This window comes from Aedes albopictus, chromosome 1, assembly GCF_035046485.1.
Source record: "Aedes albopictus strain Foshan chromosome 1, AalbF5, whole genome shotgun sequence".
NCBI classification, from domain to species: domain Eukaryota; kingdom Metazoa; phylum Arthropoda; class Insecta; order Diptera; family Culicidae; genus Aedes; species Aedes albopictus.
Window position 1 is genome coordinate 217,972,296 of NC_085136.1, and position 13,018 is coordinate 217,985,313.

Consider the following 13,018-nt stretch of genomic DNA (forward strand, 5'->3'; position numbering starts at 1 on the left):
GGGTAATAATGTTACGATAGACGGGGATACTTTCGAGGTGGTGGTAGAATTCGTCTACCTCGGATTCTTGCTAACGGCTGACAACAACGTGAGTCGGGAAATTCGAAGGCGCATCATCAGCGGAAGTCGGGCCTACTACGGGCTCCAGAAGAAACTGCGGTCGAAAAAGATTCACCCACGCACCAAATGCACCATGTACAAAACTCTAATAAGACCGGTGGTCCTCTACGGACAATAGACATGGACCATGCTCGAGGAGGACCTGCAAGCACTGGGAGTTTTCGAGCGACGCGTGCTAAGGACGATCTTCGGCGGTGGCAGGAAAACGGTGTGTGACGGAGAAGGGTGAACCACGAACTCGCCGCACTTTACGGCGAACCCAGCATCCAGAAGGTGGCCAAAGCCGGAAGGATACGGTGAGCAGGGCATGTTGCAAGAATGCCGGACAACAACCCTGCAAAGCTGGTGTTTGCTACTGCCCCGCATGTCCGGAATGCACACGCTGCGACGAGACTGCGGAACATGTGCTCCTTGAACGCCTACGCTTCGTGGAGTGAAGGTCGAGTATGCAGGAGATATGCGGTAGAGATATTACTCCGGACAATATTACTGAAAGGATGTGTACGGGGACGGACAAGTGGGATTCCGTCACTTCAACGGTCTCCCGAATCGTACTTAAGGTACAGAGAAAATGGCGGGCCATTCATCAGCAAGTTGAGTTGGTCCTCTTCCCTATCCGAGAGATTGAGTCCAACGAATAGTCTATAGCACTAGCCAGGACCCAATCTTCCAGGGGAGAGAGCACAACTCAAGGCGATAGCTGGTGGAACGCTTATCAAGAGATAGTACTCATGAACGGTCCCCCTTTCTCGAAGTCAAAGGGCGTACTGCGCAGGTAAAGAAAAGAGAGAATAACCCCCACATAATCCGCGGACCCACCTCTTGAGTATCTGATCAGCAGATTTCCTCATTCTATTAAAAAAAAAGCGAGTCTTGAGCCAAGTAATGGCCACTGTGAACACCTGTCGTCACTCTATTCGCCTTCTGTTTTGCGTTTGTCTCATACACAAGAACCTTATTCTGGAAGTAGCTCCTTAAAATCAGCACAACGGTGATAACATTCCAGCCGGCGCCGATAAACATGTTTCCAGCGTCTGTTGTTGCCATAGTACCGATCTCCTCTAAACTTCTGCTAGGACGCCTTCTAGCCTTCTCAAGAACTGTCAGAATCGCATCCACCGTCAATTTTCCTTTGTGAAAGCCGTTAAGGATGCTCCTGTCCAGAAGTTGCCAATCGTGTATCCAACATGCTGATCGGCTCCATACGGTACTGTATCTCCCGGCTGCTTATCTGGGTTTGGCAGTAGCACCAGTTTTTTTACCTTTCGTGTATCCGGTATCTTCCCCCAGGCATTTCTGCAAAACTGTTCTGAACATATCGGGATAGTCCAGGACCGCTGCCTTAAACGCCATGCTAGGAATTCTATCTGGACTGCGAGCTTTTTTCGCCTTCAATGCTTTTGTCACGGTAACGGGCTCGTCATTTGAGACCAGTCGAATTATTTGCGGATAACTCTACATCGCCCTCGTTATACGGCGTAGGGGAGCACGTCGTTGTATCGCATCTCGAGACCCTCAACAATATCGTTCAGTTTATCTGGGTACATTTTTACTGGCATCATTGGACTTTTCTACTTTAACATTACAGCGTGGTAGACTTTTTCCCTGGCATTAGTGCCAGCTTCCTATCATACCTCCTTGTAACAGTTCGCCTTGATCAGCTTGATACCTCGTTTAAAGGCAGTCTGAACTAGTGAACTCGTATTCTATCTATGGGGCAAATAGCACGAACGGTACTGAGCGTCGCATTCCACCAGTACGTTGGACGTCTAGGAACGGTTCCTTGAATCTGCCACGGGAACTGTTTGACATATCCTTTATGTATAAAATTGCCTAATGGTTGCTGCGGAAATACTCCTCATTCATCCTCCAGTCCATGTCTTTTATCAACGATAGACTACTGAATGCAATGTCGATGATAAATTCACGACCATCTTTGTGGAATGTATTGACTGTTTCTACAAGTAGACTGCGTTGGTTTGCAGGCTACTGACCTACGTACTACCAGCGTGTCGATAAGTACAGCATCCGGTTGTATTGCTCGTCTGTAGCAAGCATTGCAACTACATACGAAGACATCGGTAACATTGGCGATCATGACTTCGTATGAGTTCTCCACCACTTCCTGAATGTGGCATCTGCCCATATATAACTTGTGTTGCTGGCATTGCTACTACATCCGCTACTCAATTGCCGATTCCTGAGGAAACAAACCCGATACGGTTTTGCAATGATCGCAACATCACAATTCGTCTGAACTCTTGCGTCCGATACACATTTCTATTTGCTTCGTGACCTTGTTCGTGACTCAGAGAGTCAGTCGCAACGAGCACATCGATCATCCTACTTTGATTTTGCCTGTTCGCGCCAGCTTGTTGACCGCATCATTCGGATTGCTGCCGTCTGCGTGCCTTCAAATGATTCCGTTATCCGATTTGTCACCGGTACTTGCAGGTTGTGCTGCACGGCCTTCTGTAAAATACTTCTCACGGAGGCCTTGCTGCCAAAAGATTTCGAAATCGAAATTTGCAATGTTCTTTGAGCTCTTAATCTCTACATTTTTTCCTTCCTTTTTGGGTGAGTGTGGTCTTCACCACGTTTTCGCCCAACTCCTTCAATTCTTCTATTTTTTATTCCTTTTTCGTTACTTTTTCTTGGCTTGCTGGCACTCCAATTGTTGGCGCGCTCCTGATCGCTATGATGTTTCTTTGGCACTTCTTCTACTCCTGGCGTGTCTCTGTTTGTTTCGGGCGCTCTTTGGCGTCTCCTGATTATCAGCCGTTTCTCGTTGTATGGCTTCCACCAGAGACTTTTCGGGAGTTTCCGCTCACAACTTGAGCGCCTTCCGCTCGCGCTTCACAACTGAAACGGCAGACTTGATGCTCATCACCAGTTGTTCAATCTTCAGGTGCACATTGTGTTTGTCGCTGAAAAATTCGTAGAGCTTGTTCACCTTTCGCCTCCTCTTGACCAAGCTCTACTTTTGAGCTGTACTGGTGTTCAAGGTCGATGTGAGAATTCGCGTTTACGTACTCAGGAAACTTAGGCTTCTTTGTGGCTCGTTCCGTATCATGGTACTAGTCGTTCTCGAAGCGGTGTAACTGGTGATAGCTGCATCATCCAACTTCTTCGGAACGCATCCGCGTTCGCTTCAACTACGTTGTTATTGTTTGATGTTTCTTTTCTATTGGGTCAAAGACGTTCCTCCAAGGGGTTTTTGTCTACAGCGCAATCAGGGTAAGTAGGGAATGTTACATTCGAGTCCAGCATCCATTACAATTGATTAATAGTTGAAGGTATGCCAAGGATTTAACGTGACGGAGGCAGACGTATTGTTAACTCACTTAAGGGTAGGAGTTACCCTTTTTGTAGTCAAGGAGTATAATAGCACGATTGTCAGTCCATCGTCGCCATCCGATTCGTATTCCGTTGACGTTTGAGTTGAGAATCCAACAGAGAACACGGTCCTAGAACACATCCTAGACATTATCAACATTGCCGCTTGTGTTGCTCGTAGAACGTTTAGTTTTTGATCTGTGCACAATTACGATTTACTATATGTTATGCAAGTTGTTAATCGTTTTGATTGTGATAAATGTTAATCCAAGTACAACGTCTTTGATTAGCATACAATACATATGCTTAAAACGCACTCTAGAAGCCAACAAGTTCATTTTTGTGAAAACGCATCATCGTATATTTCTACTGTTGCTGCTAAACGAGATGGCTGAGCCTGCAAGTGGAAACAAACGATCAATCTGTGAACAATGCGCGTCGTGTTTTGCTACGGGTGCTGAATGCGTCTCTTGTGAAGGGTTCTGTGGTAGATCGTTCCACATTGAATGTGTCAATTTTACTCACGAAGAACTAATACGATACCGAAAAAAATCTGATTTGTGGTGGATCTGTGGCCAGTGCATGAAGGAGATTCGCGAAATTCGTCATCAACGGTTGTCACAAACGCCTAAGAGTGCTGATGTATCCAACACCGAGAATATTTCCGCAGTAACTGTCGGGGTCGATCATGGAGCAGAGATCGCGGAGCTAAAAAAGCAAATTGCTTTTATTCAGGAGACACTCGCCGATTCTACAATCACCCGATCTGGAGTCGATTCACACGCACGTTCTTCTGTTAGTTGCCGCCCGATCGCACACTCATCACCTATTTCATCACAAAAGCTGCTTTGTGGAACCAAACAAGTGGATTGTTCAAACGCAATTACGGATAGCACGGATTACTTTTGGTTGTATTTCACCAAAATAAGGAATAGTGTCACCGATTCGGAAATAATGAAAATGATTGCTGATTGTTTAGGCCCAAATGTATCAACAGTTGTTAAAAAGCTCATTCCAGCTTGGAAAGATCCGTCGACAATGTCGTATATATCCTTTAAAGTAGGCATAGAAGTCCGTTTAAAATCCGTTGCGTTGCTTCCTTCAACTTGGCCCTCAGGGATTTGTTTCAGAGAGTTTCACGATCGTTTTTGGTAGCCATAGTTGTGTTAGTAATCGAACTCATTGTAATAGAAATGATTTTGTTATGTAGTATTCGCATTTAAACTGCATTATTTCTGTGAACTTGTTATTGTAAACTCATTAATGGTATTGACGTGTGCGTGTAATTTAAGTCTGTTGCAGGTTTTCTCAATGTTCCTGCATAAAATAAGCTGAAATATGTATGTATGTAATCATTAGAATTAAGGAACATTTCAATTAGATCAGATTGAGATCCGTTGAAATTATAATAACGAAATAAATAAATAATAATAATAATTATCTGCATGGAATCCCCGCCACATCCTAGGCTGTCTGGAAACCAGAAGCTCAGTCACTGTCCGAAAGAAGAGCCAAAGGTAGCGTTGTGTCACTTAAACTGACGATTGGGATTAACGTCTTTTTCTACGTGTTAGAGTTGGTCAGAACAAGCATCGCTATATCTGGCGACGTCCTTACAATCGCTAGGAAAGGGTAGAAATGTTAGTTTAGCGCCTACTTGTAGAGATACAGGGCACTCATACTATCTTCATAGACGTTAAAGAAAGTAATTTGTGTTAGTAGGGTGGGCTTGTTATAAGGAGCATGATTGAAACTTAGTGTGCTAGATATTACGCCGTTACGCACCGTTCTAAGGTGATCTACCCACGTTACGGGTTCACGAGAATAGTCTAAACAAGTACTTTATGGATTTTATGGCGCATTTTTCCGGGGCCTAATGCCCAAACATGCAGATAAGGGATTGTCCACTTAGAATCCGGACGGACAAAATCACGTATATCTCAGGGATGGAATAACAAACATAAAAGGTAAAGCCCTCAAAACAAAGATTATTTATTGTAGTTTCATGGAAAAATTACATTGAAATTATTTATTTTTATTTCAAATACATTTTTTCACTTTTTCCGTGATAACTTCCTTAAAAATCTGCACAAAGGTGGTAAATTTTAGAATCAACCCCTTCGGCTTGTTTGTCCAACAATCAGGTCGTCTATGCAATTTCCTGAGTGCCTTGATTAGTCTGATTAGGATTCCGAAGAAAAAATTCAAAAAGTTTTTCTTATATTTCGAGAGGCAATTTGGTGAATAGAGTGAACGCGAAATTTTAGTGTTTTTTCGTTGATAAATGCTACCCATCCATGACGAATCCACTGAACGGCTCCGGCTGCCGTGACAGATCATCAAAATAGGTAAAACCTCTATAGATCACTTGTGTGTGTTTATGAAAAGCAGCACGCGGTTATTGAGGCTGTCATCCTTGTATAAATTTGTTCTCATCATCTTGTTTAAAAAAAAACGATGCCCAGAGTTCGTGCTTCCTGCCAAATCTTCAAATTCCAAGCAGATTAATCAATGAACCCAAGTTTAATCTTCTGGGGACACTTCTTTATGCCATGATTGACAACATCTGGGCACAAAACACTTAATGGTTTTGGAGATATTAACATTTTTTGCGACTGCCGTACCTTGACCACGTTAAATTTTCAACGTGTTTGTGCAAAATTTTTTTCCTTCTCTTGTCTTCAATCTAAAATAACTTTTCACTCGTTGCAATAAAATCGATGAAATTTTCACCGTTAAAAGAGGACTAGTGTAAGATAAGACTGCTGTAAAAGAATGAAGATTGTGATCATTGAGAGCGTCCCTAGAAAATATGCCCTGCGTCCGGATTCTAAGTGGACAATGCTTTATACCACGAAGTCCAAGGAAAAAGGCACATAGGATATTAAGACACATCCAAACTTTTGGACGTTATTTCACAACAAAACGCGACTTAACGACCGGGACAGTATGGCGTCGGACATTGTGATCCGGCCCCCGTACTAAAACTTTTGTCCCTATTCGATGCATGCAAGGACGTGGCTAGCGCCGTTATTGACTTTACTCTAAAGTTGGGAGAAAAGTTTAAAATTTTCAGTTTCAATGAGTGAAATCCACGTGAATTTTGAAAATTTAGGGGGATCAAAATAAAAATTATTTTGGTGAAGGAATGAATACGTTTTTTCTGTCACTGACAATTTTCACTGGGAAACAAAACTAGACCATAACTCCCAATTAAACTTCCAATCCTCACAAAACATAGATATAGTAATTAATTGGAATACTAACCATCTGTTCCATTTATTCATTAAGTCGAATTTTGTGTTATTTTTAAGAAATTGATTATTTTACGACGTGCAAGAAAATATTCATAACAGGGAATTGAATGAAAAAAGAGAGACACTCAGCTGACAATGAAAAAATGATAATATCAATTTTCATTTTGAATCTTCGAATTTTCACACTCTGGTTGGGAATACTCAGTGCACAGTGAGAATTATAAGCTAGTCCCAAGCTCCATTCATTGGGTTCTGTATGCAATTTTGATTGTTTTGGTCAATCACGGAGCAGTAACTACGCGTTGTGCTGCCACCTCGTGATCATTAAACTTGATATAGGAGACAGTCCTTTGCACTATTAAATTGATGGATTCTGTGATACACCTGTGATCTGTTTTTGTCCTGATTCCATATTCTAATCCCAGAGCGAGATAGTAGTAGATCAGACAGAAACGCGGACATGAATCGTTGGCCTCGAATGGGAGGCGCGCATTTCCCTTACAGCCAGCGTCAGAAGTTACTGCAGTCAGTAGGTAAGGTAGCAGCAACACGTTTTTACACTCCGTCCGTTCCGTACCCTTTTGTCCACCCACAGATAGTCACGCACTGGCGTGGCGATATAGTTTCAGCTGCTAGGAGGGCAACCTCCTTTTGGTGCTGCACATACCAAATAGTTGTATGCGCTGCTGTAGCCAAGCCGCCGCAATCAAAAGTAAGAGTGAGAGTTGCCCGCGCACATTCACGCTTTGTGAATGTGAACACAGTAAAAAATAACCTGCAATTGCATGAAGTCAACTGCTATTGAAATGCATAGAACATGACACAAATTAGTCGCTCTCATTTCAGCTGGACGAAATGGCCTCGATTGATCAGGCGCATGTCATAGTCTCTCGTTCCGATGTTCGAATCCCATCCAAAATATCTTTTTTATCGTTTAAAACACGGTAAAGTAACATTCATGTATGAAAACACTGAATTGTATGTCATATTCTTAACATTTGAATGACTCAAATAAAGTGCATTTGTTTACTGTGTACGGAGCAGCAATCGTAGATATCTATGCTACGATGCGATATGATGGTGAAACACGAAGAACGGAACCAAGGGAGATAGAGGCACGGCTTCCTCACGGTTTAGCCTAAATGAAAATCAAGAATTTCGTTACACAGAGCGTTTGGTTTCGTCGCCGGGCGTTCAGTGTTCATCAGAGTTCCACGTGGTTGGACTGGGTGGTCTAGTCTAGGTACATATATCCATAGGCTGTCATATAGGTCCATCGTCATCGTCGTCGTCGTTGACGTAGTCACTGCACTGCACTGCGTTCGTTGTAAAGTGGAACACATCAGGCCAGTTGATGATCCCATTTTGCAGTGCGCGCCTTTGATACGTTTCCGTGAACGACGGCCGGACGGACGATGAACGATGTTATACGAGGAAGTAGTTTGGGGATTAGCCCCGATACAGGAATTTAGGACGACGCACGGAGGAGTCGTATGGAACTTGTTGTGGTCGAAATTCGTTTAAAAATGTATTGCTTTGTTATTGTTCTTCTGATTGTAAACAATTAGAATTAAGAAACTATTTAGGTCATCCAAGAATTGTGGACTGTTTTTTCCTAAATTTATTTGAATTTGGAAGCTGGTTGAATGACATCGTCAACAGTACCGTAGTAGTCAATGATAGTGCTGTATTGACCAACTGTATTCATGCAATCGATGAAACATTGAGGTGTTCGTCGTAGTACTTGTTCCACCTTTTTTGACACCGATGCTGCTTTGTATCCTTCGTTCGTTGTACAGACTAAAAAACTCTAACAAAAATATAACAAAATTAAAACAAACCATGATATTTATAACTCATTGTGATTTGATTATTTTCAACATCCTTGTTGTTTTTAGTACTATAACTCAATTATATAATATTATGTTTTAAATGTTGTTTAATAACGTATTGTAATATAATTTAGTTTTGATTTTTCGATATTTTGACAATATAGCCCATATAGCCGAGACGGTAAACGCACGGGTATTCAGCATGATCATACTGAGGGTGACGTGTTCGATTCCCGGTCGGTCCAGGATCTTTTCGTAAAGGAAATTTCCTTGACTTCCTTGGGCATAGAGTATCTTCGTGCCTGCCACACGATATACGCATGCAAAATGGTCATTGGCAGAGGAAGCTCTCAGTTAATAACTGTGCTCATAGAACACTAAGTTGAGATGCAGGCTTTGTCCCAATGAGGACGTTACGCCAAGAAGAGAGAGAGGAGAGATATTTTGACAATTATGTTACAAATTTGTATCAGATTATGATAGAAACTAGTAATCCTGAAGCCTAAATGTATATCAAATGTTGTTATTATTTTGATATGATTATAACAAAATAGGTTATTATCTTGATTAGATCAGAGTTATTTTTGTTACAATTTTACTTATTTTAACATCATTCTGCATCTTGTTTTTAACAAAATAAGTTATTGCAAAATATTATAACACCATAAAATAATATGATATAATCTTGATATAATTTTCTAGTCGGGTAGTCATTGTTGGCACTGCCTTCAACTTCTGCTCCTGTAGTTAAAGCCATTCAGATGCTCGTCGTACGTTGTACTGCTTCGACCTTCCAATCAACATATATATGCCTCATCTCGAATAGGATGCGTTACAGTGCTTCAACTATCACCCATGTTTTGACCAAAACATTTGTCCGATTACTCCTACTCGTAATCGGTCGTCCGAATCAACTACCCGAAGGACAGCATAGACTTTCAACTCCAGTAATTGTAGAACGACTCTTTTGGTCTCGTTTGATACCTACCAAACAACCGCGCCTGGCAGCAACCACTAGGAATTTATGATTCATGTTTGTCACACAGACGGGGAACATGGTCCTGTAGACGTTTCCCGGACTCCACCGCTGCGGTGGTACTCCAAAGTGTTGTCTGTGCTGTCGAGTTACACGCGCGCGTTGTCTTGGCGTGTGGGGTTCGTTATGTTCGGGTGGGAGTCAAATCACCGACAAAGTAGAACTTGCTTCCTGCAGGGCATCACAGGCCCTTGCCGTTATACTTTCGCGCTCTAGGTATCATGGGGACACACTCTTCCGAGTCTGAATCATGCATGGTATGTACGGTGCGATACGATACGGTACCATGCCGTCCGCTGTGAAATGAGGCCAGTCAGTTGGGGAAAGCCCATCTATGATGGAACCATACCCGATCAGATGATTCTAACAAAAATATAACATAATTATAACAAACCATGATATTTGTAACTCATCATGATATAATTATGTTTAACATTTTTGGTGTCTAAAAATATTATAACTCAATTGTATCATATTATGTTATAAATGTTGTTTAATAACTCATTGTGAAATAATTTAGTTTTGATTCTTTGACATTTAGAACATCATTTTACACAATTGTATCAAAATATGAAAGAAACTAGTTTTCTTGAAGCTAACATTTATATCATATTGTGTTATAATTTTGTTTTTATTATAACAAAATAGGTTATTATTTTGATTAGGCCGGTGTACTTTTTGTTACAATTTTAGTTATTTTAACATCATCCTGCATCTAGTTTATAACATATTAAGTTATAGAAATTTTTTGTAACATCATAACACAATATGTTATAAACTTGATATATTTTTCTAGTCGGGTATAGACCCAGCGTAGAAGAGCCAACCAAAGAGCATGTGGGATGATGTTGGTTGATGATGGGTGCGCGCCCCGGCGATGCGATAGATGACACAACTCTCTAGCTGTCCCTGGTGAATAGTTAGTGTATTTATGAGTGCGAGGGCAACCCGCCAAAGAGAAATGCTTATGTGCGGGGAGTGCTTTCTCGTCGTCGTCAAATTTGGCAGTCGTTTATGGGGTTTTCTGTTGATGTTGTCCTCATTTTGTAAATTTATGACTCGAGAGTAGACGTACTTTGGTATAGCTATTTAGATTTGTTATGTTCAATTCGTGGTTGTTTCGAATTAATCGTTAATTACAAATCATCTATTGAATTGGAAGGTTAAATTTATTTGATACAACTGATTGCATTGTTTGGTAATGCAAATTGTATTAATGTTCTTGTCTGATTGTTTTTTCTTAACGAAATTCATAAAAAAATAAAGTTGGAATATCTGAAGATGTCATATGTCAATCTCTGAAGCATTTCCTTGAGAAATATCTGGAGCATTTCCTAGAGCAATTCCTAGATCATTTTTTTAAGAAGTCTGTGCTGTAACTTCTCGAACAATTTGTTGTAAAATTTCTGAATGAATTGAATGAATGATTTTTAGGGATCTTTTTTTCAGAAATTTCATGAAAAATGTTGGAAGAATAGCTGTGTAGTAATCTTCACAGTTAAAAATTGTTACATTGAGTTCGCTGTAATAAAATGCCCTCCATCGCTTTTAACACAATTCATCGGATTGTAAAATTACAGGTTGTCTGCAGTATGAGGCTTGCTTACAATTTTTCTTACAAGAAATTATTTTATGTAAAATCGAATGAAATTAAATGGAAATTTAAACGTTTCAATATTTACGCCACGTGTGGTTTTCAGAATTTCTTTCTGTGTATGTTTAGGATATCAGGCCTTCCACAGGGAGTTATCCATGAAAATTTTGAGAAATGCCTCCCGATAATTCACCATAGATTTCTCCTAGTATATCTACCAGGTTTAATCTTGCAATTTATCCAGAGAATTCTGTGAGTTCCACGATTTCTGCTGGAATTTCTCCCAGTATTCCCAGTATGGATTTCTCAAAAAAAATCTCCAAGTTTTCCATCGGGGATTCCTCCAAAGATACCTCCCGAATTTCTTCATGGATTTCTGCCGGCATTTCTTTCTGCATTTTTGCCAGGATTCCTGCAACGATTTCACCTGGGATTCCTTTCGGAATTTCTTGCCGGAATTTCTCCATTGGTCAGTTTTCGGGGATTTCTCCTACAATCACTTCAGGGATACGTCCTGGATGTTGTCAAGGATTTTTCCAGGTTTTTTTTTCTTCGGATTCCGTTGGTAATTCTTACCGAGATTCTTTTGATCCTGCCAGGAATTCCTCCCGGGATCCCTTCATTGTTTCATCCCAGGATATCTGCATTGATTTCTCCCAAGTTTCCTTTAGAGATTCCTTCCGCGATTCATTGAAGATTTTTTCCAGAGATACTTTCCGGAATTCATTCAAGGAATTCTTCTAGAATTATTTATGAGATTCATTCATTAATTTCCTCATGGATTTCCTTTATTGATCTGTCGGGATTCCTGCTGGGTTCTTGGGATTATTCCCAGGATTACAACAGGGATTTCTCGAGGATTTATCCTGGATTTTCTCCAGGTTTTCCTTCCTCCCAGGTTTTATTACAGGGTTTCAATTGGAGATTTCGTACTAGATTTATTTTGGAATTCCTACCCGGCTAGAAAATTATATCAGGTTTATATCATATTGTGTAATGGTGTTATAATATCTTTCTATAACTTATTATGAAGAGTTCTAGTTTGCAGGATGATGTTAAAATAACTAAAATTGTTACGAAAGAGAATTATCTAATCAGGATAATAACCTATTATGATAGGTTGATATGAATTTTAGCTTTATGATTACTAGTTTCTATCAAAATTTGATATAATTTTGTAACATTGTTTTATAAGTGTCGACAAATCAAAACTTAATTGTATTACAATGAGTTTGTAAACATCATATTTATATACAAAAATATAACATAATTATAACAAATTATGATATTTATAACTCGTTGTGATATAATCATGTTCAACATCCTTGGTGTTTTCAAATGACTTTTGAATATATGGGCCCTGACTTATAGTCTAGTCAGGGCCCATATAGCCGAGGCGGTAAACGCACGGGTATTCAGCATGACCATGCTGAGGGTGACGGGTTCCATTCCCGGTCGGTCCAGGATCTTTTCGTAAAGGAAATTTCCTTGACTTCCTTGGGCATAGAGTATCTTCGTGCCTGCCACACGATATACACATGCAAAATGGTCATTGGCAGAGGAAGCTCTCAGTTAATAACTGTAGAAGTGCTCATAGAACACGGCTTTGTCCCAGTAAGGACGTTACGCCAAGAAGAGGTGGAGGAGGAATTTGTTATAATTATGTTATCATTTTGTTTCAATTTTCTAGCCGGGTACTGGATACTTTCAGGGATCCCTTCGAAGATTTCTCACGGGATTCTTACGTTGACTTCTCATATGATTCTTTTGGGGATTCCTCCCTGGATTTTTTTTTTCAGAGATTCCTCCAGAGATTTTTTCAGCGATCTCTTCAAGATTCTGT